The 24,285-nt window shown below is 44.3% G+C and overlaps 74 non-coding genes across 74 annotated transcripts; all 74 read right to left on the bottom strand.

The window, feature by feature from the left end:
- Window positions 1-76: 76 nt before the first annotated feature.
- On the bottom strand, window positions 77-195 carry LOC148558329 (5S ribosomal RNA). Its single transcript, XR_015889481.1, has one exon. It is a non-coding gene; the product is annotated as a 5S ribosomal RNA (ribosomal RNA).
- Window positions 196-436: 241 nt separating this feature from the next.
- On the bottom strand, window positions 437-555 carry LOC148558328 (5S ribosomal RNA). Its single transcript, XR_015888560.1, has one exon. It is a non-coding gene; the product is annotated as a 5S ribosomal RNA (ribosomal RNA).
- A 193-nt stretch (window positions 556-748) lies between these two features.
- LOC148558327 (5S ribosomal RNA) lies at window positions 749-867 on the bottom strand. Its single transcript, XR_015890115.1, has one exon. It is a non-coding gene; the product is annotated as a 5S ribosomal RNA (ribosomal RNA).
- Window positions 868-1,062: 195 nt separating this feature from the next.
- Window positions 1,063-1,181, bottom strand: LOC148558326 (5S ribosomal RNA). The gene has a single exon (XR_015891859.1). It is a non-coding gene; the product is annotated as a 5S ribosomal RNA (ribosomal RNA).
- A 222-nt stretch (window positions 1,182-1,403) lies between these two features.
- LOC148558325 (5S ribosomal RNA) lies at window positions 1,404-1,522 on the bottom strand. Its single transcript, XR_015889173.1, has one exon. It is a non-coding gene; the product is annotated as a 5S ribosomal RNA (ribosomal RNA).
- Window positions 1,523-1,717: 195 nt separating this feature from the next.
- Window positions 1,718-1,836, bottom strand: LOC148558324 (5S ribosomal RNA). The gene has a single exon (XR_015889480.1). It is a non-coding gene; the product is annotated as a 5S ribosomal RNA (ribosomal RNA).
- A 220-nt stretch (window positions 1,837-2,056) lies between these two features.
- On the bottom strand, window positions 2,057-2,175 carry LOC148558323 (5S ribosomal RNA). Its single transcript, XR_015889479.1, has one exon. It is a non-coding gene; the product is annotated as a 5S ribosomal RNA (ribosomal RNA).
- A 216-nt stretch (window positions 2,176-2,391) lies between these two features.
- LOC148558322 (5S ribosomal RNA) lies at window positions 2,392-2,510 on the bottom strand. Its single transcript, XR_015890605.1, has one exon. It is a non-coding gene; the product is annotated as a 5S ribosomal RNA (ribosomal RNA).
- Window positions 2,511-2,703: 193 nt separating this feature from the next.
- LOC148558321 (5S ribosomal RNA) lies at window positions 2,704-2,822 on the bottom strand. Its single transcript, XR_015890114.1, has one exon. It is a non-coding gene; the product is annotated as a 5S ribosomal RNA (ribosomal RNA).
- Window positions 2,823-3,017: 195 nt separating this feature from the next.
- LOC148558320 (5S ribosomal RNA) lies at window positions 3,018-3,136 on the bottom strand. Its single transcript, XR_015891858.1, has one exon. It is a non-coding gene; the product is annotated as a 5S ribosomal RNA (ribosomal RNA).
- Window positions 3,137-3,344: 208 nt separating this feature from the next.
- Window positions 3,345-3,463, bottom strand: LOC148558319 (5S ribosomal RNA). Its single transcript, XR_015891103.1, has one exon. It is a non-coding gene; the product is annotated as a 5S ribosomal RNA (ribosomal RNA).
- Window positions 3,464-3,677: 214 nt separating this feature from the next.
- On the bottom strand, window positions 3,678-3,796 carry LOC148558318 (5S ribosomal RNA). Its single transcript, XR_015889478.1, has one exon. It is a non-coding gene; the product is annotated as a 5S ribosomal RNA (ribosomal RNA).
- A 236-nt stretch (window positions 3,797-4,032) lies between these two features.
- Window positions 4,033-4,151, bottom strand: LOC148558317 (5S ribosomal RNA). The gene has a single exon (XR_015888559.1). It is a non-coding gene; the product is annotated as a 5S ribosomal RNA (ribosomal RNA).
- A 194-nt stretch (window positions 4,152-4,345) lies between these two features.
- On the bottom strand, window positions 4,346-4,464 carry LOC148558316 (5S ribosomal RNA). Its single transcript, XR_015890113.1, has one exon. It is a non-coding gene; the product is annotated as a 5S ribosomal RNA (ribosomal RNA).
- A 195-nt stretch (window positions 4,465-4,659) lies between these two features.
- On the bottom strand, window positions 4,660-4,778 carry LOC148558315 (5S ribosomal RNA). Its single transcript, XR_015891857.1, has one exon. It is a non-coding gene; the product is annotated as a 5S ribosomal RNA (ribosomal RNA).
- Window positions 4,779-4,970: 192 nt separating this feature from the next.
- On the bottom strand, window positions 4,971-5,089 carry LOC148558314 (5S ribosomal RNA). Its single transcript, XR_015889162.1, has one exon. It is a non-coding gene; the product is annotated as a 5S ribosomal RNA (ribosomal RNA).
- Window positions 5,090-5,293: 204 nt separating this feature from the next.
- LOC148558313 (5S ribosomal RNA) lies at window positions 5,294-5,412 on the bottom strand. The gene has a single exon (XR_015891856.1). It is a non-coding gene; the product is annotated as a 5S ribosomal RNA (ribosomal RNA).
- A 222-nt stretch (window positions 5,413-5,634) lies between these two features.
- On the bottom strand, window positions 5,635-5,753 carry LOC148558312 (5S ribosomal RNA). Its single transcript, XR_015891855.1, has one exon. It is a non-coding gene; the product is annotated as a 5S ribosomal RNA (ribosomal RNA).
- Window positions 5,754-5,959: 206 nt separating this feature from the next.
- Window positions 5,960-6,078, bottom strand: LOC148558311 (5S ribosomal RNA). The gene has a single exon (XR_015889477.1). It is a non-coding gene; the product is annotated as a 5S ribosomal RNA (ribosomal RNA).
- A 194-nt stretch (window positions 6,079-6,272) lies between these two features.
- On the bottom strand, window positions 6,273-6,391 carry LOC148558310 (5S ribosomal RNA). Its single transcript, XR_015890111.1, has one exon. It is a non-coding gene; the product is annotated as a 5S ribosomal RNA (ribosomal RNA).
- Window positions 6,392-6,587: 196 nt separating this feature from the next.
- Window positions 6,588-6,706, bottom strand: LOC148558309 (5S ribosomal RNA). The gene has a single exon (XR_015891854.1). It is a non-coding gene; the product is annotated as a 5S ribosomal RNA (ribosomal RNA).
- Window positions 6,707-6,900: 194 nt separating this feature from the next.
- LOC148558308 (5S ribosomal RNA) lies at window positions 6,901-7,019 on the bottom strand. Its single transcript, XR_015889151.1, has one exon. It is a non-coding gene; the product is annotated as a 5S ribosomal RNA (ribosomal RNA).
- A 204-nt stretch (window positions 7,020-7,223) lies between these two features.
- LOC148558307 (5S ribosomal RNA) lies at window positions 7,224-7,342 on the bottom strand. Its single transcript, XR_015891852.1, has one exon. It is a non-coding gene; the product is annotated as a 5S ribosomal RNA (ribosomal RNA).
- A 219-nt stretch (window positions 7,343-7,561) lies between these two features.
- On the bottom strand, window positions 7,562-7,680 carry LOC148558306 (5S ribosomal RNA). Its single transcript, XR_015891851.1, has one exon. It is a non-coding gene; the product is annotated as a 5S ribosomal RNA (ribosomal RNA).
- Window positions 7,681-7,915: 235 nt separating this feature from the next.
- LOC148558305 (5S ribosomal RNA) lies at window positions 7,916-8,034 on the bottom strand. Its single transcript, XR_015891850.1, has one exon. It is a non-coding gene; the product is annotated as a 5S ribosomal RNA (ribosomal RNA).
- Window positions 8,035-8,275: 241 nt separating this feature from the next.
- LOC148558304 (5S ribosomal RNA) lies at window positions 8,276-8,394 on the bottom strand. Its single transcript, XR_015889476.1, has one exon. It is a non-coding gene; the product is annotated as a 5S ribosomal RNA (ribosomal RNA).
- A 209-nt stretch (window positions 8,395-8,603) lies between these two features.
- LOC148558303 (5S ribosomal RNA) lies at window positions 8,604-8,722 on the bottom strand. Its single transcript, XR_015888558.1, has one exon. It is a non-coding gene; the product is annotated as a 5S ribosomal RNA (ribosomal RNA).
- Window positions 8,723-8,917: 195 nt separating this feature from the next.
- Window positions 8,918-9,036, bottom strand: LOC148558302 (5S ribosomal RNA). The gene has a single exon (XR_015890110.1). It is a non-coding gene; the product is annotated as a 5S ribosomal RNA (ribosomal RNA).
- A 194-nt stretch (window positions 9,037-9,230) lies between these two features.
- Window positions 9,231-9,349, bottom strand: LOC148558301 (5S ribosomal RNA). Its single transcript, XR_015889978.1, has one exon. It is a non-coding gene; the product is annotated as a 5S ribosomal RNA (ribosomal RNA).
- A 210-nt stretch (window positions 9,350-9,559) lies between these two features.
- LOC148558300 (5S ribosomal RNA) lies at window positions 9,560-9,678 on the bottom strand. Its single transcript, XR_015890043.1, has one exon. It is a non-coding gene; the product is annotated as a 5S ribosomal RNA (ribosomal RNA).
- A 204-nt stretch (window positions 9,679-9,882) lies between these two features.
- Window positions 9,883-10,001, bottom strand: LOC148558299 (5S ribosomal RNA). The gene has a single exon (XR_015889475.1). It is a non-coding gene; the product is annotated as a 5S ribosomal RNA (ribosomal RNA).
- Window positions 10,002-10,218: 217 nt separating this feature from the next.
- LOC148558298 (5S ribosomal RNA) lies at window positions 10,219-10,337 on the bottom strand. Its single transcript, XR_015888557.1, has one exon. It is a non-coding gene; the product is annotated as a 5S ribosomal RNA (ribosomal RNA).
- A 194-nt stretch (window positions 10,338-10,531) lies between these two features.
- Window positions 10,532-10,650, bottom strand: LOC148558297 (5S ribosomal RNA). Its single transcript, XR_015890109.1, has one exon. It is a non-coding gene; the product is annotated as a 5S ribosomal RNA (ribosomal RNA).
- A 195-nt stretch (window positions 10,651-10,845) lies between these two features.
- LOC148558296 (5S ribosomal RNA) lies at window positions 10,846-10,964 on the bottom strand. The gene has a single exon (XR_015891848.1). It is a non-coding gene; the product is annotated as a 5S ribosomal RNA (ribosomal RNA).
- Window positions 10,965-11,157: 193 nt separating this feature from the next.
- Window positions 11,158-11,276, bottom strand: LOC148558295 (5S ribosomal RNA). Its single transcript, XR_015891847.1, has one exon. It is a non-coding gene; the product is annotated as a 5S ribosomal RNA (ribosomal RNA).
- Window positions 11,277-11,482: 206 nt separating this feature from the next.
- On the bottom strand, window positions 11,483-11,601 carry LOC148558294 (5S ribosomal RNA). Its single transcript, XR_015891846.1, has one exon. It is a non-coding gene; the product is annotated as a 5S ribosomal RNA (ribosomal RNA).
- A 242-nt stretch (window positions 11,602-11,843) lies between these two features.
- Window positions 11,844-11,962, bottom strand: LOC148558293 (5S ribosomal RNA). Its single transcript, XR_015891845.1, has one exon. It is a non-coding gene; the product is annotated as a 5S ribosomal RNA (ribosomal RNA).
- A 195-nt stretch (window positions 11,963-12,157) lies between these two features.
- LOC148558292 (5S ribosomal RNA) lies at window positions 12,158-12,276 on the bottom strand. Its single transcript, XR_015891844.1, has one exon. It is a non-coding gene; the product is annotated as a 5S ribosomal RNA (ribosomal RNA).
- A 193-nt stretch (window positions 12,277-12,469) lies between these two features.
- LOC148558291 (5S ribosomal RNA) lies at window positions 12,470-12,588 on the bottom strand. Its single transcript, XR_015889140.1, has one exon. It is a non-coding gene; the product is annotated as a 5S ribosomal RNA (ribosomal RNA).
- Window positions 12,589-12,793: 205 nt separating this feature from the next.
- On the bottom strand, window positions 12,794-12,912 carry LOC148558290 (5S ribosomal RNA). Its single transcript, XR_015891843.1, has one exon. It is a non-coding gene; the product is annotated as a 5S ribosomal RNA (ribosomal RNA).
- Window positions 12,913-13,150: 238 nt separating this feature from the next.
- LOC148558289 (5S ribosomal RNA) lies at window positions 13,151-13,269 on the bottom strand. The gene has a single exon (XR_015891842.1). It is a non-coding gene; the product is annotated as a 5S ribosomal RNA (ribosomal RNA).
- A 225-nt stretch (window positions 13,270-13,494) lies between these two features.
- LOC148558288 (5S ribosomal RNA) lies at window positions 13,495-13,613 on the bottom strand. The gene has a single exon (XR_015890791.1). It is a non-coding gene; the product is annotated as a 5S ribosomal RNA (ribosomal RNA).
- Window positions 13,614-13,821: 208 nt separating this feature from the next.
- On the bottom strand, window positions 13,822-13,940 carry LOC148558287 (5S ribosomal RNA). The gene has a single exon (XR_015889129.1). It is a non-coding gene; the product is annotated as a 5S ribosomal RNA (ribosomal RNA).
- Window positions 13,941-14,159: 219 nt separating this feature from the next.
- On the bottom strand, window positions 14,160-14,278 carry LOC148558286 (5S ribosomal RNA). The gene has a single exon (XR_015889118.1). It is a non-coding gene; the product is annotated as a 5S ribosomal RNA (ribosomal RNA).
- Window positions 14,279-14,485: 207 nt separating this feature from the next.
- LOC148558285 (5S ribosomal RNA) lies at window positions 14,486-14,604 on the bottom strand. Its single transcript, XR_015889106.1, has one exon. It is a non-coding gene; the product is annotated as a 5S ribosomal RNA (ribosomal RNA).
- Window positions 14,605-14,811: 207 nt separating this feature from the next.
- On the bottom strand, window positions 14,812-14,930 carry LOC148558284 (5S ribosomal RNA). Its single transcript, XR_015890042.1, has one exon. It is a non-coding gene; the product is annotated as a 5S ribosomal RNA (ribosomal RNA).
- Window positions 14,931-15,152: 222 nt separating this feature from the next.
- Window positions 15,153-15,271, bottom strand: LOC148558283 (5S ribosomal RNA). The gene has a single exon (XR_015889473.1). It is a non-coding gene; the product is annotated as a 5S ribosomal RNA (ribosomal RNA).
- A 227-nt stretch (window positions 15,272-15,498) lies between these two features.
- LOC148558282 (5S ribosomal RNA) lies at window positions 15,499-15,617 on the bottom strand. Its single transcript, XR_015888667.1, has one exon. It is a non-coding gene; the product is annotated as a 5S ribosomal RNA (ribosomal RNA).
- A 194-nt stretch (window positions 15,618-15,811) lies between these two features.
- On the bottom strand, window positions 15,812-15,930 carry LOC148558281 (5S ribosomal RNA). Its single transcript, XR_015890108.1, has one exon. It is a non-coding gene; the product is annotated as a 5S ribosomal RNA (ribosomal RNA).
- Window positions 15,931-16,125: 195 nt separating this feature from the next.
- LOC148558280 (5S ribosomal RNA) lies at window positions 16,126-16,244 on the bottom strand. Its single transcript, XR_015891840.1, has one exon. It is a non-coding gene; the product is annotated as a 5S ribosomal RNA (ribosomal RNA).
- Window positions 16,245-16,436: 192 nt separating this feature from the next.
- LOC148558279 (5S ribosomal RNA) lies at window positions 16,437-16,555 on the bottom strand. The gene has a single exon (XR_015889095.1). It is a non-coding gene; the product is annotated as a 5S ribosomal RNA (ribosomal RNA).
- A 199-nt stretch (window positions 16,556-16,754) lies between these two features.
- LOC148558278 (5S ribosomal RNA) lies at window positions 16,755-16,873 on the bottom strand. The gene has a single exon (XR_015889084.1). It is a non-coding gene; the product is annotated as a 5S ribosomal RNA (ribosomal RNA).
- Window positions 16,874-17,083: 210 nt separating this feature from the next.
- On the bottom strand, window positions 17,084-17,202 carry LOC148558277 (5S ribosomal RNA). The gene has a single exon (XR_015890570.1). It is a non-coding gene; the product is annotated as a 5S ribosomal RNA (ribosomal RNA).
- Window positions 17,203-17,434: 232 nt separating this feature from the next.
- LOC148558276 (5S ribosomal RNA) lies at window positions 17,435-17,553 on the bottom strand. The gene has a single exon (XR_015891839.1). It is a non-coding gene; the product is annotated as a 5S ribosomal RNA (ribosomal RNA).
- Window positions 17,554-17,762: 209 nt separating this feature from the next.
- Window positions 17,763-17,881, bottom strand: LOC148558275 (5S ribosomal RNA). The gene has a single exon (XR_015889472.1). It is a non-coding gene; the product is annotated as a 5S ribosomal RNA (ribosomal RNA).
- Window positions 17,882-18,109: 228 nt separating this feature from the next.
- LOC148558274 (5S ribosomal RNA) lies at window positions 18,110-18,228 on the bottom strand. Its single transcript, XR_015889073.1, has one exon. It is a non-coding gene; the product is annotated as a 5S ribosomal RNA (ribosomal RNA).
- A 220-nt stretch (window positions 18,229-18,448) lies between these two features.
- On the bottom strand, window positions 18,449-18,567 carry LOC148558273 (5S ribosomal RNA). The gene has a single exon (XR_015889062.1). It is a non-coding gene; the product is annotated as a 5S ribosomal RNA (ribosomal RNA).
- Window positions 18,568-18,777: 210 nt separating this feature from the next.
- On the bottom strand, window positions 18,778-18,896 carry LOC148558272 (5S ribosomal RNA). The gene has a single exon (XR_015891838.1). It is a non-coding gene; the product is annotated as a 5S ribosomal RNA (ribosomal RNA).
- A 237-nt stretch (window positions 18,897-19,133) lies between these two features.
- On the bottom strand, window positions 19,134-19,252 carry LOC148558271 (5S ribosomal RNA). The gene has a single exon (XR_015891837.1). It is a non-coding gene; the product is annotated as a 5S ribosomal RNA (ribosomal RNA).
- A 228-nt stretch (window positions 19,253-19,480) lies between these two features.
- On the bottom strand, window positions 19,481-19,599 carry LOC148558270 (5S ribosomal RNA). The gene has a single exon (XR_015889051.1). It is a non-coding gene; the product is annotated as a 5S ribosomal RNA (ribosomal RNA).
- A 224-nt stretch (window positions 19,600-19,823) lies between these two features.
- LOC148558269 (5S ribosomal RNA) lies at window positions 19,824-19,942 on the bottom strand. Its single transcript, XR_015889040.1, has one exon. It is a non-coding gene; the product is annotated as a 5S ribosomal RNA (ribosomal RNA).
- Window positions 19,943-20,150: 208 nt separating this feature from the next.
- LOC148558268 (5S ribosomal RNA) lies at window positions 20,151-20,269 on the bottom strand. The gene has a single exon (XR_015891836.1). It is a non-coding gene; the product is annotated as a 5S ribosomal RNA (ribosomal RNA).
- A 228-nt stretch (window positions 20,270-20,497) lies between these two features.
- LOC148558267 (5S ribosomal RNA) lies at window positions 20,498-20,616 on the bottom strand. The gene has a single exon (XR_015889029.1). It is a non-coding gene; the product is annotated as a 5S ribosomal RNA (ribosomal RNA).
- Window positions 20,617-20,808: 192 nt separating this feature from the next.
- On the bottom strand, window positions 20,809-20,927 carry LOC148558266 (5S ribosomal RNA). The gene has a single exon (XR_015888665.1). It is a non-coding gene; the product is annotated as a 5S ribosomal RNA (ribosomal RNA).
- A 220-nt stretch (window positions 20,928-21,147) lies between these two features.
- On the bottom strand, window positions 21,148-21,266 carry LOC148558265 (5S ribosomal RNA). Its single transcript, XR_015889018.1, has one exon. It is a non-coding gene; the product is annotated as a 5S ribosomal RNA (ribosomal RNA).
- Window positions 21,267-21,478: 212 nt separating this feature from the next.
- LOC148558264 (5S ribosomal RNA) lies at window positions 21,479-21,597 on the bottom strand. Its single transcript, XR_015891290.1, has one exon. It is a non-coding gene; the product is annotated as a 5S ribosomal RNA (ribosomal RNA).
- Window positions 21,598-21,813: 216 nt separating this feature from the next.
- LOC148558263 (5S ribosomal RNA) lies at window positions 21,814-21,932 on the bottom strand. Its single transcript, XR_015891835.1, has one exon. It is a non-coding gene; the product is annotated as a 5S ribosomal RNA (ribosomal RNA).
- Window positions 21,933-22,143: 211 nt separating this feature from the next.
- On the bottom strand, window positions 22,144-22,262 carry LOC148558262 (5S ribosomal RNA). Its single transcript, XR_015889637.1, has one exon. It is a non-coding gene; the product is annotated as a 5S ribosomal RNA (ribosomal RNA).
- A 229-nt stretch (window positions 22,263-22,491) lies between these two features.
- On the bottom strand, window positions 22,492-22,610 carry LOC148558261 (5S ribosomal RNA). The gene has a single exon (XR_015889007.1). It is a non-coding gene; the product is annotated as a 5S ribosomal RNA (ribosomal RNA).
- A 231-nt stretch (window positions 22,611-22,841) lies between these two features.
- LOC148558260 (5S ribosomal RNA) lies at window positions 22,842-22,960 on the bottom strand. The gene has a single exon (XR_015888995.1). It is a non-coding gene; the product is annotated as a 5S ribosomal RNA (ribosomal RNA).
- Window positions 22,961-23,168: 208 nt separating this feature from the next.
- Window positions 23,169-23,287, bottom strand: LOC148558259 (5S ribosomal RNA). The gene has a single exon (XR_015891834.1). It is a non-coding gene; the product is annotated as a 5S ribosomal RNA (ribosomal RNA).
- Window positions 23,288-23,519: 232 nt separating this feature from the next.
- On the bottom strand, window positions 23,520-23,638 carry LOC148558258 (5S ribosomal RNA). Its single transcript, XR_015891833.1, has one exon. It is a non-coding gene; the product is annotated as a 5S ribosomal RNA (ribosomal RNA).
- A 195-nt stretch (window positions 23,639-23,833) lies between these two features.
- LOC148558257 (5S ribosomal RNA) lies at window positions 23,834-23,952 on the bottom strand. Its single transcript, XR_015888984.1, has one exon. It is a non-coding gene; the product is annotated as a 5S ribosomal RNA (ribosomal RNA).
- A 213-nt stretch (window positions 23,953-24,165) lies between these two features.
- Window positions 24,166-24,284, bottom strand: LOC148558256 (5S ribosomal RNA). Its single transcript, XR_015888973.1, has one exon. It is a non-coding gene; the product is annotated as a 5S ribosomal RNA (ribosomal RNA).
- Window position 24,285: the final 1 nt, after the last annotated feature.

The following is a 24,285-nucleotide window of genomic DNA, read 5'->3' as shown; positions in this document are numbered from 1 at the left end:
AGGGTAAGCACGACGTAAAAAAAAAAAAAAAAAAAAAAAAAAAAAAAAAAAAAAAAAAAAAAAAAAAAAAAAAAAAGAGGTGCAACACGAGGACTTCCCAGGAGGTCACCCATCCTAGTACTACTCCCGCCCAAGCACGCTTAACTGCGAAGTTCTGATGGGATCCGGTGCATTAGTGCTGGTATGATCGCACCTATTATAATATGCGCACATAATTATCATATGCGTGTCTTGCGACGTAGGGTAAGTCGAGCTGCGAATCCCTGCGGGGCCCGTGCGAGCTTGCCTAAAATGAGGTCATTGAGACTCGCTTTAGCTAAACTATTCAAGATAGCGCCGTTTAAAGAACGAGGGTAAGCACGACGTAAAAAAAAAAAAAAAAAAAAAAAAAAAAAAAAAAAAAAAAAAAAAAAAAAAAAAAAAAAAAAAAAAAAAAGAGGTGCAACACGAGGACTTCCCAGGAGGTCACCCATCCAAGTACTACTCTCGCCCAAGCACGCTTAACTGCGGAGTTCTGATGGGATCCGGTGCATTAGTGCTGGTATGATCGCACCTATTAAAATATGCGCACATAATTATCATATGCATGTCTCGCGACGTAGGGTAAGTCGAGTTGCGAAACCCTGCGGGGCCCGTGCGAACTTGCCTAAAATGAGGTCATTGAGACTCGCTTTAGCTAAACTATTCAAGATAGCGCCGTTTAAAGAACGAGGGCAAGCACGACGTAAAAAAAAAAAAAAAAAAAAAAGAGGTGCAACTCGAGGACTTCCCAGGAGGTCACCCATCCTAGTACTACTCTCGCCCAAGCACGCTTAACTGCGGAGTTCTGATGGGATCCGGTGAATTAGTGCTGGTATGATCGCACCTATTAAAATATGCGCACAAAATTATCATATGCATGTCTCGCGACGTAGGGTAAGTCGAGTTGCAAATCCCTGCGGGGCCCGTGGGAGCTTGCCTAAAGTCAGGTCATTGAGACTCGCTTTAACAAAACTGTGCAAGATAGCGCCGTTTAAAGAACGAGGGTAAGCACGACGTAAAAAAAAAAAAAAAAAAAAAAAAGAGGTGCAACACGAGGACTTCCCAGGAGGTCACCCATCCTAGTACTACTCTCGCCCAAGCACGCTTAACTGCGGAGTTCTGATGGGATCCGGTGCATTAGTGCTGGTATGATCGCACCTATTATAATATGCGCACATAATTATCATATGCATGTCTCGCGACGTAGGGTAAGTCGAGTTGCAAATCCCTGCGGGGCCCGTGCGAGCTTGCCTAAAATCAGGTCATTGAGACTCGCTTTAACTAAACTGTGCAAGATAGCGCCGTTTAAAGAACGAGGGTAAGCACGACGTAAAAAAAAAAAAAAAAAAAAAAAAAAAAAAAAAAAAAAAAAAAAAAAAAAAGAGGTGCAACACGAGGACTTCCCAGGAGGTCACCCATCCTAGTACTACTCCCGCCCAAGCACGCTTAACTGCGGAGTTCTGATGGGATCCGGTGCATTAGTGCTGGTATGATCGCACCTATTATAATATGCGCACATAATTATCATATGCGTGTCTTGCGACGTAGGGTAAGTCGAGCTGCGAATCCCTGCGGGGCCCGTGCGAGCTTGCCTAAAATGAGGTCATTGAGACTCGCTTTAGCTAAACTATTCAAGATAGCGCCGTTTAAAGAACGAGGGTAAGCACGACGTAAAAAAAAAAAAAAAAAAAAAAAAGAGGTGCAACACGAGGACTTCCCAGGAGGTCACCCATCCTAGTACTACTCCCGCCCAAGCACGCTTAACTGCGAAGTTCTGATGGGATCCGGTGCATTAGTGCTGGTATGATCGCACCTATTATAATATGCGCACATAATTATCATATGCGTGTCTTGCGACGTAGGGTAAGTCGAGCTGCGAATCCCTGCGGGGCCCGTGCGAGCTTGCCTAAAATGAGGTCATTGAGACTCGCTTTAGCTAAACTATTCAAGATAGCGCCGTTTAAAGAACGAGGGTAAGCACGACGTAAAAAAAAAAAAAAAAAAAAAAAAAAAAAAAAAAAAAAAAAAAAAAAAAGAGGTGCAACACGAGGACTTCCCAGGAGGTCACCCATCCTAGTACTACTCCCGCCCAAGCACGCTTAACTGCGAAGTTCTGATGGGATCCGGTGCATTAGTGCTGGTATGATCGCACCTATTATAATATGCGCACATAATTATCATATGCGTGTCTTGCGACGTAGGGTAAGTCGAGCTGCGAATCCCTGCGGGGCCCGTGCGAGCTTGCCTAAAATGAGGTCATTGAGACTCGCTTTAGCTAAACTATTCAAGATAGCGCCGTTTAAAGAACGAGGGTAAGCACGACGTAAAAAAAAAAAAAAAAAAAAAAAAAAAAAAAAAAAAAAAAAAAAAGAGGTGCAACACGAGGACTTCCCAGGAGGTCACCCATCCAAGTACTACTCTCGCCCAAGCACGCTTAACTGCGGAGTTCTGATGGGATCCGGTGCATTAGTGCTGGTATGATCGAACCTATTAAAATATGCGCACATAATTATCATATGCATGTCTCGCGACGTAGGGTAAGTCGAGTTGCGAAACCCTGCGGGGCCCGTGCGAACTTGCCTAAAATGAGGTCATTGAGACTCGCTTTAGCTAAACTATTCAAGATAGCGCCGTTTAAAGAACGAGGGCAAGCACGACGTAAAAAAAAAAAAAAAAAAAAAAGAGGTGCAACTCGAGGACTTCCCAGGAGGTCACCCATCCTAGTACTACTCTCGCCCAAGCACGCTTAACTGCGGAGTTCTGATGGGATCCGGTGAATTAGTGCTGGTATGATCGCACCTATTAAAATATGCGCACAAAATTATCATATGCATGTCTCGCGACGTAGGGTAAGTCGAGTTGCAAATCCCTGCGGGGCCCGTGGGAGCTTGCCTAAAGTCAGGTCATTGAGACTCGCTTTAACAAAACTGTGTAAGATAGCGCCGTTTAAAGAACGAGGGTAAGCACGACGTAAAAAAAAAAAAAAAAAAAAAAAAGAGGTGCAACACGAGGACTTCCCAGGAGGTCACCCATCCTAGTACTACTCTCGCCCAAGCACGCTTAACTGCGGAGTTCTGATGGGATCCGGTGCATTAGTGCTGGTATGATCGCACCTTTTATAATATGCGCACATAATTATCATATGCATGTCTCGCGACGTAGGGTAAGTCGAGTTGCAAATCCCTGCGGGGCCCGTGCGAGCTTGCCTAAAATCAGGTCATTGAGACTCGCTTTAACTAAACTGTGCAAGATAGCGCCGTTTAAAGAACGAGGGTAAGCACGACGTAAAAAAAAAAAAAAAAAAAAAAAAAAAAAAAAAAAAAGAGGTGCAACACGAGGACTTCCCAGGAGGTCACCCATCCTAGTACTACTCCCGCCCAAGCACGCTAAACTGCGGAGTTCTGATGGGATCCGGTTCATTAGTGCTGGTATGATCGCACCTATTATAATATGCGCACATAATTATCATATGCGTGTCTTGCGACGTAGGGTAAGTCGAGCTGCGAATCCCTGCGGGGCCCGTGCGAGCTTGCCTAAAATGAGGTCATTGAGACTCGCTTTAGCTAAACTATTCAAGATAGCGCCGTTTAAAGAACGAGGGTAAGCACGACGTAAAAAAAAAAAAAAAAAAAAAAAAAAAAAAAAAAAAAAAAAAAGAGGTGCAACACGAGGACTTCCCAGGAGGTCACCCATCCTAGTACTACTCCCGCCCAAGCACGCTTAACTGCGAAGTTCTGATGGGATCCGGTGCATTAGTGCTGGTATGATCGCACCTATTATAATATGCGCACATAATTATCATATGCGTGTCTTGCGACGTAGGGTAAGTCGAGCTGCGAATCCCTGCGGGGCCCGTGCGAGCTTGCCTAAAATGAGGTCATTGAGACTCGCTTTAGCTAAACTATTCAAGATAGCGCCGTTTAAAGAACGAGGGTAAGCACGACGTAAAAAAAAAAAAAAAAAAAAAAAAAAAAAAAAAAAAAAAAAAAAAAAAAAAAAAAAAAAAAAAAAGAGGTGCAACACGAGGACTTCCCAGGAGGTCACCCATCCAAGTACTACTCTCGCCCAAGCACGCTTAACTGCGGAGTTCTGATGGGATCCGGTGCATTAGTGCTGGTATGATCGCACCTATTAAAATATGCGCACATAATTATCATATGCATGTCTCGCGACGTAGGGTAAGTCGAGTTGCGAAACCCTGCGGGGCCCGTGCGAACTTGCCTAAAATGAGGTCATTGAGACTCGCTTTAGCTAAACTATTCAAGATAGCGCCGTTTAAAGAACGAGGGCAAGCACGACGTAAAAAAAAAAAAAAAAAAAAAAAGAGGTGCAACTCGAGGACTTCCCAGGAGGTCACCCATCCTAGTACTACTCTCGCCCAAGCACGCTTAACTGCGGAGTTCTGATGGGATCCGGTGAATTAGTGCTGGTATGATCGCACCTATTAAAATATGCGCACAAAATTATCATATGCATGTCTCGCGACGTAGGGTAAGTCGAGTTGCAAATACCTGCGGGGCCCGTGGGAGCTTGCCTAAAGTCAGGTCATTGAGACTCGCTTTAACAAAACTGTGCAAGATAGCGCCGTTAAAAGAACGAGGGTAAGCACGACGTAAAAAAAAAAAAAAAAAAAAAAAAGAGGTGCAACACGAGGACTTCCCAGGAGGTCACCCATCCTAGTACTACTCTCGCCCAAGCACGCTTAACTGCGGAGTTCTGATGGGATCCGGTGCATTAGTGCTGGTATGATCGCACCTATTAAAATATGCGCACATAATTATCATATGCGTGTCTAGCGACGTAGGGTAAGTCGAGCTGCGAATCCCTGCGGGGCCCGTGCGAGCTTGCCTAAAATGAGGTCATTGAGACTCGCTTTAGCTAAACTATTCAAGATAGCGCCGTTTAAAGAACGAGGGTAAGCACGACGTAAAAAAAAAAAAAAAAAAAAAGAGGTGCAACACGAGGACTTCCCAGGAGGTCACCCATCCTAGTACTACTCCCGCCCAAGCACGCTTAACTGCGGAGTTCTGATGGGATCCGGTGCATTAGTGCTGGTATGATCGCACCTATTATAATATGCGCACATAATTATCATATGCATGTCTTGCGACGTAGGGTAAGTCGAGCTGCGAATCCCTGCGGGGCCCGTGCGAGCTTGCCTAAAATGAGGTCATTGAGACTCGCTTTAGCTAAACTATTCAAGATAGTGCCGTTTAAAGAACGAGCGTAGGCACGACGTATAAAAAAAAAAAAAAAAAAAAAAAAAAAAAAAGAGGTGCAACACGAGGACTTCCCAGGAGGTCACCCATCCTAGTACTACTCTCGCCCAAGCACGCTTAACTGCGGAGTTCTGATGGGATCCGGTGCATTAGTGCTGGTATGATCGCACCTATTATAATATGCGCACATAATTATCATATGCATGTCTTGCGACGTAGGGTAAGTCGAGCTGCGAATCCCTGCGGGGCCTGTGGGAGCTTGCCTAAAATCAGGTCATTGAGACTCGCTTTAGCTAAACTATTCAAGATAGTGCCGTTTAAAGAACGAGCGTAGGCACGACGTAAAAAAAAAAAAAAAAAAAAAAAAAAAAAAAAAAAAAAAAAAAAAAAAAAAGAGGTGCAACACGAGGACTTCCCAGGAGGTCACCCATCCTAGTACTACTCTCGCCCAAGCACGCTTAACTGCGGAGTTCTGATGGGATCCGGTGCATTAGTGCTGGTATGATCGCACCTATTATAATATGCGCACATAATTATCATATGCATGTCTTGCGACGTAGGGTAAGTCGAGCTGCGAATCCCTGCGGGGCCTGTGGGAGCTTGCCTAAAATCAGGTCATTGAGACTCGCTTTAGCTAAACTATTCAAGATAGCGCCGTTTAAAGAACGAGGGTAAGCACGACGTAAAAAAAAAAAAAAAAAAAAAAAAAAAAAAAAAAAGAGGTGCAACACGAGGACTTCCCAGGAGGTCACCCATCCTAGTACTACTCCCGCCCAAGCACGCTTAACTGCGAAGTTCTGATGGGATCCGGTGCATTAGTGCTGGTATGATCGCACCTATTATAATATGCGCACATAATTATCATATGCGTGTCTTGCGACGTAGGGTAAGTCGAGCTGCGAATCCCTGCGGGGCCCGTGCGAGCTTGCCTAAAATGAGGTCATTGAGACTCGCTTTAGCTAAACTATTCAAGATAGCGCCGTTTAAAGAACGAGGGTAAGCACGACGTAAAAAAAAAAAAAAAAAAAAAAAGAGGTGCAACTCGAGGACTTCCCAGGAGGTCACCCATCCTAGTACTACTCTCGCCCAAGCACGCTTAACTGCGGAGTTCTGATGGGATCCGGTGAATTAGTGCTGGTATGATCGCACCTATTAAAATATGCGCACAAAATTATCATATGCATGTCTCGCGACGTAGGGTAAGTCGAGTTGCAAATCCCTGCGGGGCCCGTGGGAGCTTGCCTAAAGTCAGGTCATTGAGACTCGCTTTAACAAAACTGTGCAAGATAGCGCCGTTTAAAGAACGAGGGTAAGCACGACGTAAAAAAAAAAAAAAAAAAAAAAAAAGAGGTGCAACACGAGGACTTCCCAGGAGGTCACCCATCCTAGTACTACTCTCGCCCAAGCACGCTTAACTGCGGAGTTCTGATGGGATCCGGTGCATTAGTGCTGGTATGATCGCACCTATTAAAATATGCGCACATAATTATCATATGCATGTCTTGCGACGTAGGGTAAGTCGAGCTGCGAATCCCTGCGGGGCCCGTGCGAGCTTGCCTAAAATGAGGTCATTGAGACTCGCTTTAGCTAAACTATTCAAGATAGCGCCGTTTAAAGAACGAGGGTAAGCACGACGTAAAAAAAAAAAAAAAAAAAAAAAGAGGTGCAACACGAGGACTTCCCAGGAGGTCACCCATCCTAGTACTACTCCCGCCCAAGCACGCTTAACTGCGGAGTTCTGATGGGATCCGGTGCATTAGTGCTGGTATGATCGCACCTATTATAATATGCGCACATAATTATCATATGCATGTCTTGCGACGTAGGGTAAGTCGAGCTGCGAATCCCTGCGGGGCCCGTGCGAGCTTGCCTAAAATGAGGTCATTGAGACTCGCTTTAGCTAAACTATTCAAGATAGTGCCGTTTAAAGAACGAGCGTAGGCACGACGTATAAAAAAAAAAAAAAAAAAAAAAAAAAAAAAAGAGGTGCAACACGAGGACTTCCCAGGAGGTCACCCATCCTAGTACTACTCTCGCCCAAGCACGCTTAACTGCGGAGTTCTGATGGGATCCGGTGCATTAGTGCTGGTATGATCGCACCTATTATAATATGCGCACATAATTATCATATGCATGTCTTGCGACGTAGGGTAAGTCGAGCTGCGAATCCCTGCGGGGCCTGTGGGAGCTTGCCTAAAATCAGGTCATTGAGACTCGCTTTAGCTAAACTATTCAAGATAGTGCCGTTTAAAGAACGAGCGTAGGCACGACGTAAAAAAAAAAAAAAAAAAAAAAAAAAAAAAAAAAAAAAAAAAAAAAAAGAGGTGCAACACGAGGACTTCCCAGGAGGTCACCCATCCTAGTACTACTCTCGCCCAAGCACGCTTAACTGCGGAGTTCTGATGGGATCCGGTGCATTAGTGCTGGTATGATCGCACCTATTATAATATGCGCACATAATTATCATATGCATGTCTTGCGACGTAGGGTAAGTCGAGCTGCGAATCCCTGCGGGGCCTGTGGGAGCTTGCCTAAAATCAGGTCATTGAGACTCGCTTTAGCTAAACTATTCAAGATAGCGCCGTTTAAAGAACGAGGGTAAGCACGACGTAAAAAAAAAAAAAAAAAAAAAAAAAAAAAAAAAAAAAAAAAAAAAAAAAAAAAAAAAAAAAAAAGAGGTGCAACACGAGGACTTCCCAGGAGGTCACCCATCCTAGTACTACTCTCGCCCAAGCACGCTTAACTGCGGAGTTCTGATGGGATCCGGTGCATTAGTGCTGGTATGATCGCACCTATTATAATATGCGCACATAATTATCATATGCATGTCTTGCGACGTAGGGTAAGTCGAGCTGCGAATCCCTGCGGGGCCTGTGGGAGCTTGCCTAAAATCAGGTCATTGAGACTCGCTTTAGCTAAACTATTCAAGATAGCGCCGTTTAAAGAACGAGGGTAAGCACGACGTAAAAAAAAAAAAAAAAAAAAAAAAAAAAAAAAAAAAAAAAAAAAAAAAAAAAAAAAAAAAAAAAAAAAAAGAGGTGCAACACGAGGACTTCCCAGGAGGTCACCCATCCTAGTACTACTCCCGCCCAAGCACGCTTAACTGCGAAGTTCTGATGGGATCCGGTGCATTAGTGCTGGTATGATCGCACCTATTATAATATGCGCACATAATTATCATATGCGTGTCTTGCGACGTAGGGTAAGTCGAGCTGCGAATCCCTGCGGGGCCCGTGCGAGCTTGCCTAAAATGAGGTCATTGAGACTCGCTTTAGCTAAACTATTCAAGATAGCGCCGTTTAAAGAACGAGGGTAAGCACGACGTAAAAAAAAAAAAAAAAAAAAAAAAAAAAAAAAAAAAAAGAGGTGCAACACGAGGACTTCCCAGGAGGTCACCCATCCAAGTACTACTCTCGCCCAAGCACGCTTAACTGCGGAGTTCTGATGGGATCCGGTGCATTAGTGCTGGTATGATCGCACCTATTAAAATATGCGCACATAATTATCATATGCATGTCTCGCGACGTAGGGTAAGTCGAGTTGCGAAACCCTGCGGGGCCCGTGCGAACTTGCCTAAAATGAGGTCATTGAGACTCGCTTTAGCTAAACTATTCAAGATAGCGCCGTTTAAAGAACGAGGGCAAGCACGACGTAAAAAAAAAAAAAAAAAAAAAAAAGAGGTGCAACTCGAGGACTTCCCAGGAGGTCACCCATCCTAGTACTACTCTCGCCCAAGCACGCTTAACTGCGGAGTTCTGATGGGATCCGGTGAATTAGTGCTGGTATGATCGCACCTATTAAAATATGCGCACAAAATTATCATATGCATGTCTCGCGACGTAGGGTAAGTCGAGTTGCAAATCCCTGCGGGGCCCGTGGGAGCTTGCCTAAAGTCAGGTCATTGAGACTCGCTTTAACAAAACTGTGTAAGATAGCGCCGTTTAAAGAACGAGGGTAAGCACGACGTAAAAAAAAAAAAAAAAAAAAAAAGAGGTGCAACACGAGGACTTCCCAGGAGGTCACCCATCCTAGTACTACTCTCGCCCAAGCACGCTTAATTGCGGAGTTCTGATGGGATCCGGTGCATTAGTGCTGGTATGATCGCACCTATTATAATATGCGCACATAATTATCATATGCATGTCTCGCGACGTAGGGTAAGTCGAGTTGCAAATCCCTGCGGGGCCCGTGCGAGCTTGCCTAAAATCAGGTCATTGAGACTCGCTTTAACTAAACTGTGCAAGATAGCGCCGTTTAAAGAACGAGGGTAAGCACGACGTAAAAAAAAAAAAAAAAAAAAAAAAAAAAAAAAAAAAAAAGAGGTGCAACACGAGGACTTCCCAGGAGGTCACCCATCCTAGTACTACTCCCGCCCAAGCACGCTAAACTGCGGAGTTCTGATGGGATCCGGTGCATTAGTGCTGGTATGATCGCACCTATTATAATATGCGCACATAATTATCATATGCGTGTCTTGCGACGTAGGGTAAGTCGAGCTGCGAATCCCTGCGGGGCCCGTGCGAGCTTGCCTAAAATGAGGTCATTGAGACTCGCTTTAGCTAAACTATTCAAGATAGCGCCGTTTAAAGAACGAGGGTAAGCACGACGTAAAAAAAAAAAAAAAAAAAAAAAAAAAAAAAAAGAGGTGCAACACGAGGACTTCCCAGGAGGTCACCCATCCTAGTACTACTCCCGCCCAAGCACGCTTAACTGCGAAGTTCTGATGGGATCCGGTGCATTAGTGCTGGTATGATCGCACCTATTATAATATGCGCACATAATTATCATATGCGTGTCTTGCGACGTAGGGTAAGTCGAGCTGCGAATCCCTGCGGGGCCCGTGCGAGCTTGCCTAAAATGAGGTCATTGAGACTCGCTTTAGCTAAACTATTCAAGATAGCGCCGTTTAAAGAACGAGGGTAAGCACGACGTAAAAAAAAAAAAAAAAAAAAAAAAAAAAAAAAAAAAAAAAAAAAAAGAGGTGCAACACGAGGACTTCCCAGGAGGTCACCCATCCAAGTACTACTCTCGCCCAAGCACGCTTAACTGCGGAGTTCTGATGGGATCCGGTGCATTAGTGCTGGTATGATCGCACCTATTAAAATATGCGCACATAATTATCATATGCATGTCTCGCGACGTAGGGTAAGTCGAGTTGCGAAACCCTGCGGGGCCCGTGCGAACTTGCCTAAAATGAGGTCATTGAGACTCGCTTTAGCTAAACTATTCAAGATAGCGCCGTTTAAAGAACGAGGGCAAGCACGACGTAAAAAAAAAAAAAAAAAAAAAAAGAGGTGCAACTCGAGGACTTCCCAGGAGGTCACCCATCCTAGTACTACTCTCGCCCAAGCACGCTTAACTGCGGAGTTCTGATGGGATCCGGTGAATTAGTGCTGGTATGATCGCACCTATTAAAATATGCGCACAAAATTATCATATGCATGTCTCGCGACGTAGGGTAAGTCGAGTTGCAAATCCCTGCGGGGCCCGTGGGAGCTTGCCTAAAGTCAGGTCATTGAGACTCGCTTTAACAAAACTGTGCAAGATAGCGCCGTTTAAAGAACGAGGGTAAGCACGACGTAAAAAAAAAAAAAAAAAAAAAAAAGAGGTGCAACACGAGGACTTCCCAGGAGGTCACCCATCCTAGTACTACTCTCGCCCAAGCACGCTTAACTGCGGAGTTCTGATGGGATCCGGTGCATTAGTGCTGGTATGATCGCACCTATTAAAATATGCGCACATAATTATCATATGCGTGTCTAGCGACGTAGGGTAAGTCGAGCTGCGAATCCCTGCGGGGCCCGTGCGAGCTTGCCTAAAATGAGGTCATTGAGACTCGCTTTAGCTAAACTATTCAAGATAGCGCCGTTTAAAGAACGAGGGTAAGCACGACGTAAAAAAAAAAAAAAAAAAAAAAGAGGTGCAACACGAGGACTTCCCAGGAGGTCACCCATCCTAGTACTACTCTCGCCCAAGCACGCTTAACTGCGGAGTTCTGATGGGATCCGGTGCATTAGTGCTGGTATGATCGCACCTATTATAATATGCGCACATAATTATCATATGCATGTCTTGCGACGTAGGGTAAGTCGAGCTGCGAATCCCTGCGGGGCCCGTGCGAGCTTGCCTAAAATGAGGTCATTGAGACTCGCTTTAGCTAAACTATTCAAGATAGTGCCGTTTAAAGAACGAGCGTAGGCACGACGTATAAAAAAAAAAAAAAAAAAAAAAAAAAAAAAAAAGAGGTGCAACACGAGGACTTCCCAGGAGGTCACCCATCCTAGTACTACTCTCGCCCAAGCACGCTTAACTGCGGAGTTCTGATGGGATCCGGTGCATTAGTGCTGGTATGATCGCACCTATTATAATATGCGCACATAATTATCATATGCATGTCTTGCGACGTAGGGTAAGTCGAGCTGCGAATCCCTGCGGGGCCTGTGGGAGCTTGCCTAAAATCAGGTCATTGAGACTCGCTTTAGCTAAACTATTCAAGATAGTGCCGTTTAAAGAACGAGCGTAGGCACGACGTAAAAAAAAAAAAAAAAAAAAAAAAAAAAAAAAAAAAAAAAAAAAAAAAAAAAAAAAAAAAAAAAAAAAAAAGAGGTGCAACACGAGGACTTCCCAGGAGGTCACCCATCCTAGTACTACTCTCGCCCAAGCACGCTTAACTGCGGAGTTCTGATGGGATCCGGTGCATTAGTGCTGGTATGATCGCACCTATTATAATATGCGCACATAATTATCATATGCATGTCTTGCGACGTAGGGTAAGTCGAGCTGCGAATCCCTGCGGGGCCTGTGGGAGCTTGCCTAAAATCAGGTCATTGAGACTCGCTTTAGCTAAACTATTCAAGATAGCGCCGTTTAAAGAACGAGGGTAAGCACGACGTAAAAAAAAAAAAAAAAAAAAAAAAGAGGTGCAACACGAGGACTTCCCAGGAGGTCACCCATCCTAGTACTACTCTCGCCCAAGCACGCTTAACTGCGGAGTTCTGATGGGATCCGGTGCATTAGTGCTGGTATGATCGCACCTATTAAAATATGCGCACATAATTATCATATGCGTGTCTAGCGACGTAGGGTAAGTCGAGCTGCGAATCCCTGCGGGGCCCGTGCGAGCTTGCCTAAAATGAGGTCATTGAGACTCGCTTTAGCTAAACTATTCAAGATAGCGCCGTTTAAAGAACGAGGGTAAGCACGACGTAAAAAAAAAAAAAAAAAAAAAAGAGGTGCAACACGAGGACTTCCCAGGAGGTCACCCATCCTAGTACTACTCCCGCCCAAGCACGCTTAACTGCGGAGTTCTGATGGGATCCGGTGCATTAGTGCTGGTATGATCGCACCTATTATAATATGCGCACATAATTATCATATGCATGTCTTGCGACGTAGGGTAAGTCGAGCTGCGAATCCCTGCGGGGCCCGTGCGAGCTTGCCTAAAATGAGGTCATTGAGACTCGCTTTAGCTAAACTATTCAAGATAGTGCCGTTTAAAGAACGAGCGTAGGCACGACGTATAAAAAAAAAAAAAAAAAAAAAAAAAAAAAAAAGAGGTGCAACACGAGGACTTCCCAGGAGGTCACCCATCCTAGTACTACTCTCGCCCAAGCACGCTTAACTGCGGAGTTCTGATGGGATCCGGTGCATTAGTGCTGGTATGATCGCACCTATTATAATATGCGCACATAATTATCATATGCATGTCTTGCGACGTAGGGTAAGTCGAGCTGCGAATCCCTGCGGGGCCTGTGGGAGCTTGCCTAAAATCAGGTCATTGAGACTCGCTTTAGCTAAACTATTCAAGATAGTGCCGTTTAAAGAACGAGCGTAGGCACGACGTAAAAAAAAAAAAAAAAAAAAAAAAAAAAAAAAAAAAAAAAAAAAAAAAAAAAAAAAAAAAAAAAAAAGAGGTGCAACACGAGGACTTCCCAGGAGGTCACCCATCCTAGTACTACTCTCGCCCAAGCACGCTTAACTGCGGAGTTCTGATGGGATCCGGTGCATTAGTGCTGGTATGATCGCACCTATTATAATATGCGCACATAATTATCATATGCATGTCTTGCGACGTAGGGTAAGTCGAGCTGCGAATCCCTGCGGGGCCTGTGGGAGCTTGCCTAAAATCAGGTCATTGAGACTCGCTTTAGCTAAACTATTCAAGATAGCGCCGTTTAAAGAACGAGGGTAAGCACGACGTAAAAAAAAAAAAAAAAAAAAAAAAAAAAAAAAAAAAAAAAAAAAAAAAAAAAAAGAGGTGTAACACGAGGACTTCCCAGGAGGTCACCCATCCTAGTACAACTCTCGCCCAAGCACGCTTAACTGCGGAGTTCTGATGGGATCCGGTGCATTAGTGCTGGTATGATCGCACCTATTATAATATGCGCACATAATTATCATATGCATGTCTCGCGACGTAGGGTAAGTCGAGTTGCAAATCCCTGCGGGGCCCGTGGGAGCTTGCCTAAAATCAGGTCATTGAGACTCGCTTTAACTAAACTGTGCAAGATAGCGCCGTTTAAAGAACGAGGGTAAGCACGACGTAAAAAAAAAAAAAAAAAAAAAAAAAAAAAAAAAAAAAGAGGTGCAACACGAGGACTTCCCAGGAGGTCACCCATCCTAGTACTACTCCCGCCCAAGCACGCTTAACTGCGGAGTTCTGATGGGATCCGGTGCATTAGTGCTGGTATGATCGCACCTATTATAATATGCGCACATAATTATCATATGCGTGTCTTGCGACGTAGGGTAAGTCGAGCTGCGAATTCCTGCGGGGCCCGTGCGAGCTTGCCTAAAATGAGGTCATTGAGACTCGCTTTAGCTAAACTATTCAAGATAGCGCCGTTTAAAGAACGAGGGTAAGCACGACGTAAAAAAAAAAAAAAATAAAAAAAAAAAAAAATAAAAAAAAAAAAAAAAGAGGTGCAACACGAGGACTTCCCAGGAGGTCACCCATCCTAGTACTACTCCCGCCCAAGCACGCTTAACTGCGGAGTTCTGATGGGATCCGGTGCATTAGTGCTGGTATGATCGCACCTATTATAATATGCGCACATAATTATCATATGCATGTCTTGCGACGTAGGGTAAGTCGAGCTGCGAATCCCTGCGGGGCCCGTGCGAGCTTGCCTAAAATGAGGTCATTGAGACTCGCTTTAGCTAAACTATTCAAGATAGTGCCGTTTAAAGAACGAGCGTAGGCACGACGTATAAATAAAAAAAAAAAAAAAAAAAAAAAAAAAAAAGAGGTGCAACACGAGGACTTCCCAGGAGGTCACCCATCCTAGTACTACTCCCGCCCAAGCACGCTTAACTGCGGAGTTCTGATGGGATCCGGTGCATTAGTGCTGGTATGATCGCACCTATTATAATATGCGCACATAATTATCATATGCGTGTCTTGCGACGTAGGGTAAGTCGAGCTGCGAATCCCTGCGGGGCCCGGGCGAGCTTGCCTAAAATGAGGTCATTGAGACTCGCTTTAGCTAAACTATTCAAGATAGTGCCGTTTAAAGAACGAGCGTAGGCACGACGTATAAAAAAAAAAAAAAAAAAAAAAAAAAAAAAAAAAGAGGTGCAACACGAGGACTTCCCAGGAGGTCACCCATCCTAGTACTACTCCCGCCCAAGCACGCTAAACTGCGGAGTTCTGATGGGATCCGGTGCATTAGTGCTGGTATGATCGCACCTATTATAATATGCGCACATAATTATCATATGCGTGTCTTGCGACGTAGGGTAAGTCGAGCTGCGAATCCCTGCGGGGCCCGTGCGAGCTTGCCTAAAATGAGGTCATTGAGACTCGCTTTAGCTAAACTATTCAAGATAGCGCCGTTTAAAGAACGAGGGTAAGCACGACGTAAAAAAAAAAAAAAAAAAAAAAAAAAAAAAAAAAAAAAAAAAAAAAAAAAAGAGGTGCAACACGAGGACTTCCCAGGAGGTCACCCATCCTAGTACTACTCCCGCCCAAGCACGCTTAACTGCGAAGTTCTGATGGGATCCGGTGCATTAGTGCTGGTATGATCGCACCTATTATAATATGCGCACATAATTATCATATGCGTGTCTTGCGACGTAGGGTAAGTCGAGCTGCGAATCCCTGCGGGGCCCGTGCGAGCTTGCCTAAAATGAGGTCATTGAGACTCGCTTTAGCTAAACTATTCAAGATAGCGCCGTTTAAAGAACGAGGGTAAGCACGACGTAAAAAAAAAAAAAAAAAAAAAAAAAAAAAAAAAAAAAAAAAAAAAAAAAAAAAAAAAAGGTGCAACACGAGGACTTCCCAGGAGGTCACCCATCCAAGTACTACTCTCGCCCAAGCACGCTTAACTGCGGAGTTCTGATGGGATCCGGTGCATTAGTGCTGGTATGATCGCACCTATTAAAATATGCGCACATAATTATCATATGCATGTCTCGCGACGTAGGGTAAGTCGAGTTGCGAAACCCTGCGGGGCCCGTGCGAACTTGCCTAAAATGAGGTCATTGAGACTCGCTTTAGCTAAACTATTCAAGATAGCGCCGTTTAAAGAACGAGGGCAAGCACGACGTAAAAAAAAAAAAAAAAAAAAAAAGAGGTGCAACTCGAGGACTTCCCAGGAGGTCACCCATCCTAGTACTACTCTCGCCCAAGCACGCTTAACTGCGGAGTTCTGATGGGATCCGGTGAATTAGTGCTGGTATGATCGCACCTATTAAAATATGCGCACAAAATTATCATATGCATGTCTCGCGACGTAGGGTAAGTCGAGTTGCAAATCCCTGCGGGGCCCGTGGGAGCTTGCCTAAAGTCAGGTCATTGAGACTCGCTTTAACAAAACTGTGCAAGATAGCGCCGTTTAAAGAACGAGGGTAAGCACGACGTAAAAAAAAAAAAAAAAAAAAAAAAGAGGTGCAACACGAGGACTTCCCAGGAGGTCACCCATCCTAGTACTACTCTCGCCCAAGCACGCTTAACTGCGGAGTTCTGATGGGATCCGGTGCATTAGTGCTGGTATGATCGCACCTATTAAAATATGCGCACATAATTATCATATGCGTGTCTAGCGACGTAGGGTAAGTCGAGCTGCGAATCCCTGCGGGGCCCGTGCGAGCTTGCCTAAAATGAGGTCATTGAGACTCGCTTTAGCTAAACTATTCAAGATAGCGCCGTTTAAAGAACGAGGGTAAGCACGACGTAAAAAAAAAAAAAAAAAAAAAGAGGTGCAACACGAGGACTTCCCAGGAGGTCACCCATCCTAGTACTACTCCCGCCCAAGCACGCTTAACTGCGGAGTTCTGATGGGATCCGGTGCATTAGTGCTGGTATGATCGCACCTATTATAATATGCGCACATAATTATCATATGCATGTCTTGCGACGTAGGGTAAGTCGAGCTGCGAATCCCTGCGGGGCCCGTGCGAGCTTGCCTAAAATGAGGTCATTGAGACTCGCTTTAGCTAAACTATTCAAGATAGTGCCGTTTAAAGAACGAGCGTAGGCACGACGTATAAAAAAAAAAAAAAAAAAAAAAAAAAGAGGTGCAACACGAGGACTTCCCAGGAGGTCACCCATCCTAGTACTACTCCCGCCCAAGCACGCTTAACTGCGGAGTTCTGATGGGATCCGGTGCATTAGTGCTGGTATGATCGCACCTATTATAATATGCGCACATAATTATCATATGCGTGTCTTGCGACGTAGGGTAAGTCGAGCTGCGAATCCCTGCGGGGCCCGTGCGAGCTTGCCTAAAATGAGGTCATTGAGACTCGCTTTAGCTAAACTATTCAAGATAGTGCCGTTTAAAGAACGAGCGTAGGCACGACGTATAAAAAAAAAAAAAAAAAAAAAAAAAAAAAAAAAAAAAGAGGTGCAACTCGAGGACTTCCCAGGAGGTCACCCATCCTAGTACTACTCTCGCCCAAGCACGCTTAACTGCGGAGTTCTGATGGGATCCGATGCATTAGTGCTGGTATGATCGCACCTATTATAATATGCGCACATAATTATCATATGCATGTCTTGCGACGTAGGGTAAGTCGAGCTGCGAATCCCTGCGGGGCCTGTGGGAGCTTGCCTAAAATGAGGTCATTGAGACTCGCTTTAGCTAAACTATTCAAGATAGTGCCGTTTAAAGAACGAGCGTAGGCACGACGTATAAAAAAAAAAAAAAAAAAAAAAAAAAAAAAAAAAAAAAAAAAAAAAAAAAAAAAAAAAAGAGGTGCAACACGAGGACTTCCCAGGAGGTCACCCATCCTAGTACTACTCTCGCCCAAGCACGCTTAACTGCGGAGTTCTGATGGGATCCGGTGCATTAGTGCTGGTATGATCGCACCTATTATAATATGCGCACATAATTATCATATGCATGTCTTGCGACGTAGGGTAAGTCGAGCTGCGAATCCCTGCGGGGCCTGTGGGAGCTTGCCTAAAATCAGGTCATTGAGACTCGCTTTAGCTAAACTATTCAAGATAGCGCCGTTTAAAGAACGAGGGTAAGCACGACGTAAAAAAAAAAAAAAAAAAAAAAAAAAAAAAAAAAAAAAGAGGTGCAACACGAGGACTTCCCAGGAGGTCACCCATCCTAGTACTACTCCCGCCCAAGCACGCTTAACTGCGAAGTTCTGATGGGATCCGGTGCATTAGTGCTGGTATGATCGCACCTATTATAATTTGCGCACATAATTATCATATGCGTGTCTTGCGACGTAGGGTAAGTCGAGCTGCGAATCCCTGCGGGGCCCGTGCGAGCTTGCCTAAAATGAGGTCATTGAGACTCGCTTTAGCTAAACTATTCAAGATAGCGCCGTTTAAAGAACGAGGGTAAGCACGACGTAAAAAAAAAAAAAATAAAAAATAAAAAAAATAAAAAAAATAAAAAAAAAAAAAAAAAGAGGTGCAACACGAGGACTTCCCAGGAGGTCACCCATCCTAGTACTACTCCCGCCCAAGCACGCTTAACTGCGGAGTTCTGATGGGATCCGGTGCATTAGTGCTGGTATGATCGCACCTATTATAATATGCGCACATAATTATCATATGCGTGTCTTGCGACGTAGGGTAAGTCGAGCTGCGAATCCCTGCGGGGCCCGTGCGAGCTTGCCTAAAATGAGGTCATTGAGACTCGCTTTAGCTAAACTATTCAAGATAGCGCCGTTTAAAGAACGAGGGTAAGCACGACGTAAAAAAAAAAAAAAAAAAAAAAAAAAAAAAAAAAAAAAAAAAAAAAAAAGAGGTGCAACACGAGGACTTCCCAGGAGGTCACCCATCCTAGTACTACTCCCGCCCAAGCACGCTTAACTGCGGAGTTCTGATGGGATCCGGTGCATTAGTGCTGGTATGATCGCACCTATTATAATATGCGCACATAATTATCATATGCATGTCTTGCGACGTAGGGTAAGTCGAGCTGCGAATCCCTGCGGGGCCCGTGCGAGCTTGCCTAAAATGAGGTCATTGAGACTCGCTTTAGCTAAACTATTCAAGATAGTGCCGTTTAAAGAACGAGCGTAGGCACGACGTATAAAAAAAAAAAAAAAAAAAAAAAAAAAAAAAAAAAAAGAGGTGCAACACGAGGACTTCCCAGGAGGTCACCCATCCTAGTACTACTCTCGCCCAAGCACGCTTAACTGCGGAGTTCTGATGGGATCCGGTGCATTAGTGCTGGTATGATCGCACCTATTATAATATGCGCACATAATTATCATATGCATGTCTTGCGACGTAGGGTAAGTCGAGCTGCGAATCCCTGCGGGGCCTGTGGGAGCTTGCCTAAAATCAGGTCATTGAGACTCGCTTTAGCTAAACTATTCAAGATAGTGCCGTTTAAAGAACGAGCGTAGGCACGACGTATAAAAAAAAAAAAAAAAAAAAAAAAAAAAAAAAAAAAAAAAAAAAAAAAAAAAAAAAAAAAAAAAGAGGTGCAACACGAGGACTTCCCAGGAGGTCACCCATCCTAGTACTACTCTCGCCCAAGCACGCTTAACTGCGGAGTTCTGATGGGATCCGGTGCATTAGTGCTGGTATGATCGCACCTATTATAATATGCGCACATAATTATCATATGCATGTCTTGCGACGTAGGGTAAGTCGAGCTGCGAATCCCTGCGGGGCCTGTGGGAGCTTGCCTAAAATCAGGTCATTGAGACTCGCTTTAGCTAAACTATTCAAGATAGCGCCGTTTAAAGAACGAGGGTAAGCACGACGTAAAAAAAAAAAAAAAAAAAAAAAAAAAAAAAAAAAAAAAAAAAAAAAAAAAAAAAAAGAGGTGCAACACGAGGACTTCCCAGGAGGTCACCCATCCTAGTACTACTCCCGCCCAAGCACGCTTAACTGCGGAGTTCTGATGGGATCCGGTGCATTAGTGCTGGTATGATCGCACCTATTATAATTTGCGCACATAATTATCATATGCGTGTCTTGCGACGTAGGGTAAGTCGAGCTGCGAATCCCTGCGGGGCCCGTGCGAGCTTGCCTAAAATGAGGTCATTGAGACTCGCTTTAGCTAAACTATTCAAGATAGCGCCGTTTAAAGAACGAGGGTAAGCACGACGTAAAAAAAAAAAAAAAAAAAAAAAAAAAAAAAAAAAAAAAAAAAAAAAAAAAAAGAGGTGCAACACGAGGACTTCCCAGGAGGTCACCCATCCTAGTACTACTCCCGCCCAAGCACGCTTAACTGCGGAGTTCTGATGGGATCCGGTGCATTAGTGCTGGTATGATCGCACCTATTATAATATGCGCACATAATTATCATATGCATGTCTTGCGACGTAGGGTAAGTCGAGCTGCGAATCCCTGCGGGGCCCGTGCGAGCTTGCCTAAAATGAGGTCATTGAGACTCGCTTTAGCTAAACTATTCAAGATAGTGCCGTTTAAAGAACGAGCGTAGGCACGACGTATAAAAAAAAAAAAAAAAAAAAAAAAAAAAAAAAAAAGAGGTGCAACACGAGGACTTCCCAGGAGGTCACCCATCCTAGTACTACTCTCGCCCAAGCACGCTTAACTGCGGAGTTCTGATGGGATCCGGTGCATTAGTGCTGGTATGATCGCACCTATTATAATATGCGCACATAATTATCATATGCATGTCTTGCGACGTAGGGTAAGTCGAGCTGCGAATCCCTGCGGGGCCTGTGGGAGCTTGCCTAAAATCAGGTCATTGAGACTCGCTTTAGCTAAACTATTCACGATAGTGCCGTTTAAAGAACGAGCGTAGGCACGACGTATAAAAAAAAAAAAAAAAAAAAAAAAAAAAAAAAAAAAAAAAAAAAAAAAAAAAAAAGAGGTGCAACACGAGGACTTCCCAGGAGGTCACCCATCCTAGTACTACTCCCGCCCAAGCACGCTTAACTGCGGAGTTCTGATGGGATCCGGTGCATTAGTGCTGGTATGATCGCACCTATTATAATATGCGCACATAATTATCATATGCATGTCTTGCGACGTAGGGTAAGTCGAGCTGCGAATCCCTGCGGGGCCCGTGCGAGCTTGCCTAAAATGAGGTCATTGAGACTCGCTTTAGCTAAACTATTCAAGATAGCGCCGTTTAAAGAACGAGGGTAAGCACGACGTAAAAAAAAAAAAAAAAAAAAAGAGGTGCAACACGAGGACTTCCCAGGAGGTCTCCCATCCTAGTACTACTCCCGCCCAAGCACGCTTAACTGCGGAGTTCTGATGGGATCCGGTGCATTAGTGCTGGTATGATCGCACCTATTATAATATGCGCACATAATTATCATATGCATGTCTTGCGACGTAGGGTAAGTCGAGCTGCGAATCCCTGCGGGGCCCGTGCGAGCTTGCCTAAAATGAGGTCATTGAGACTCGCTTTAGCTAAACTATTCAAGATAGTGCCGTTTAAAGAACGAGCGTAGGCACGACGTATAAAAAAAAAAAAAAAAAAAAAAAAAAAAAAAAAAAAAAAAAAAAAAAGAGGTGCAACACGAGGACTTCCCAGGAGGTCACCCATCCTAGTACTACTCCCGCCCAAGCACGCTTAACTGCGGAGTTCTGATGGGATCCGGTGCATTAGTGCTGGTATGATCGCACCTATTATAATATGCGCACATAATTATCATATGCGTGTCTTGCGACGTAGGGTAAGTCGAGCTGCGAATCCCTGCGGGGCCCGTGCGAGCTTGCCTAAAATGAGGTCATTGAGACTCGCTTTAGCTAAACTATTCAAGATAGTGCCGTTTAAAGAACGAGCGTAGGCACGACGTATAAAAAAAAAAAAAAAAAAAAAAAAAAAAAAAAAAAAAAAGAGGTGCAACACGAGGACTTCCCAGGACGTCACCCATCCTAGTACTACTCTCGCCCAAGCACGCTTAACTGCGGAGTTCTGATGGGATCCGATGCATTAGTGCTGGTATGATCGCACCTATTATAATATGCGCACATAATTATCATATGCATGTCTTGCGACGTAGGGTAAGTCGAGCTGCGAATCCCTGCGGGGCCTGTGGGAGCTTGCCTAAAATGAGGTCATTGAGACTCGCTTTAGCTAAACTATTCAAGATAGTGCCGTTTAAAGAACGAGCGTAGGCACGACGTATAAAAAAAAAAAAAAAAAAAAAAAAAAAAAAAAAAAAAAAAAAAGAGGTGCAACACGAGGACTTCCCAGGAGGTCACCCATCCTAGTACTACTCTCGCCCAAGCACGCTTAACTGCGGAGTTCTGATGGGATCCGGTGCATTAGTGCTGGTATGATCGCACCTATTATAATATGCGCACATAATTATCATATGCATGTCTTGCGACGTAGGGTAAGTCGAGCTGCGAATCCCTGCGGGGCCTGTGGGAGCTTGCCTAAAATCAGGTCATTGAGACTCGCTTTAGCTAAACTATTCAAGATAGCGCCGTTTAAAGAACGAGGGTAAGCACGACGTAAAAAAAAAAAAAAAAAAAAAAAAAAAAAAAAAAAAAAAAAAGGTGCAACACGAGGACTTCCCAGGAGGTCACCCATCCTAGTACTACTCCCGCCCAAGCACGCTTAACTGCGAAGTTCTGATGGGATCCGGTGCATTAGTGCTGGTATGATCGCACCTATTATAATTTGCGCACATAATTATCATATGCGTGTCTTGCGACGTAGGGTAAGTCGAGCTGCGAATCCCTGCGGGGCCCGTGCGAGCTTGCCTAAAATGAGGTCATTGAGACTCGCTTTAGCTAAACTATTCAAGATAGCGCCGTTTAAAGAACGAGGGTAAGCACGACGTAAAAAAAAAAAAAATAAAAAATAAAAAAAATAAAAAAAATAAAAAAATAAAAAAAAAAGAGGTGCAACACGAGGACTTCCCAGGAGGTCACCCATCCTAGTACTACTCCCGCCCAAGCACGCTTAACTGCGGAGTTCTGATGGGATCCGGTGCATTAGTGCTGGTATGATCGCACCTATTATAATATGCGCACATAATTATCATATGCGTGTCTTGCGACGTAGGGTAAGTCGAGCTGCGAATCCCTGCGGGGCCCGTGCGAGCTTGCCTAAAATGAGGTCATTGAGACTCGCTTTAGCTAAACTATTCAAGATAGCGCCGTTTAAAGAACGAGGGTAAGCACGACGTAAAAAAAAAAAAAAAAAAAAAAAAAAAAAAAAAAAAAAAAAAAAAAAAAAAAAAAAAAAAGAGGTGCAACACGAGGACTTCCCAGGAGGTCACCCATCCTAGTACTACTCCCGCCCAAGCACGCTTAACTGCGGAGTTCTGATGGGATCCGGTGCATTAGTGCTGGTATGATCGCACCTATTATAATATGCGCACATAATTATCATATGCATGTCTTGCGACGTAGGGTAAGTCGAGCTGCGAATCCCTGCGGGGCCCGTGCGAGCTTGCCTAAAATGAGGTCATTGAGACTCGCTTTAGCTAAACTATTCAAGATAGTGCCGTTTAAAGAACGAGCGTAGGCACGACGTATAAAAAAAAAAAAAAAAAAAAAAAAAAAAAAAAAAAGAGGTGCAACACGAGGACTTCCCAGGAGGTCACCCATCCTAGTACTACTCTCGCCCAAGCACGCTTAACTGCGGAGTTCTGATGGGATCCGGTGCATTAGTGCTGGTATGATCGCACCTATTATAATATGCGCACATAATTATCATATGCATGTCTTGCGACGTAGGGTAAGTCGAGCTGCGAATCCCTGCGGGGCCTGTGGGAGCTTGCCTAAAATCAGGTCATTGAGACTCGCTTTAGCTAAACTATTCAAGATAGTGCCGTTTAAAGAACGAGCGTAGGCACGACGTATAAAAAAAAAAAAAAAAAAAAAAAAAAAAAAAAAAAAAAAAAAAAAAAAAAAAAAAAAAAGAGGTGCAACACGAGGACTTCCCAGGAGGTCACCCATCCTAGTACTACTCTCGCCCAAGCACGCTTAACTGCGGAGTTCTGATGGGATCCGGTGCATTAGTGCTGGTATGATCGCACCTATTATAATATGCGCACATAATTATCATATGCATGTCTTGCGACGTAGGGTAAGTCGAGCTGCGAATCCCTGCGGGGCCTGTGGGAGCTTGCCTAAAATCAGGTCATTGAGACTCGCTTTAGCTAAACTATTCAAGATAGCGCCGTTTAAAGAACGAGGGTAAGCACGACGTAAAAAAAAAAAAAAAAAAAAAAAAGAGGTGCAACACGAGGACTTCCCAGGAGGTCACCCATCCTAGTACTACTCCCGCCCAAGCACGCTTAACTGCGGAGTTCTGATGGGATCCGGTGCATTAGTGCTGGTATGATCGCACCTATTATAATTTGCGCACATAATTATCATATGCGTGTCTTGCGACGTAGGGTAAGTCGAGCTGCGAATCCCTGCGGGGCCCGTGCGAGCTTGCCTAAAATGAGGTCATTGAGACTCGCTTTAGCTAAACTATTCAAGATAGCGCCGTTTAAAGAACGAGGGTAAGCACGACGTAAAAAAAAAAAAAAAAAAAAAAAAAAAAAAAAAAAAAAAAAAGAGGTGCAACACGAGGACTTCCCAGGAGGTCACCCATCCTAGTACTACTCCCGCCCAAGCACGCTTAACTGCGGAGTTCTGATGGGATCCGGTGCATTAGTGCTGGTATGATCGCACCTA

The sequence above is a fragment of the Arachis ipaensis genome, chromosome B6 (genome assembly GCF_059453495.1).
Source record: "Arachis ipaensis isolate K30076 ecotype BB chromosome B6, ASM5945349v1, whole genome shotgun sequence".
Classification (NCBI taxonomy): domain Eukaryota; kingdom Viridiplantae; phylum Streptophyta; class Magnoliopsida; order Fabales; family Fabaceae; genus Arachis; species Arachis ipaensis.
The sequence above is the reverse complement of the archived record's forward strand: the minus strand, read 5'-3'. Positions and strand labels throughout refer to the sequence as shown.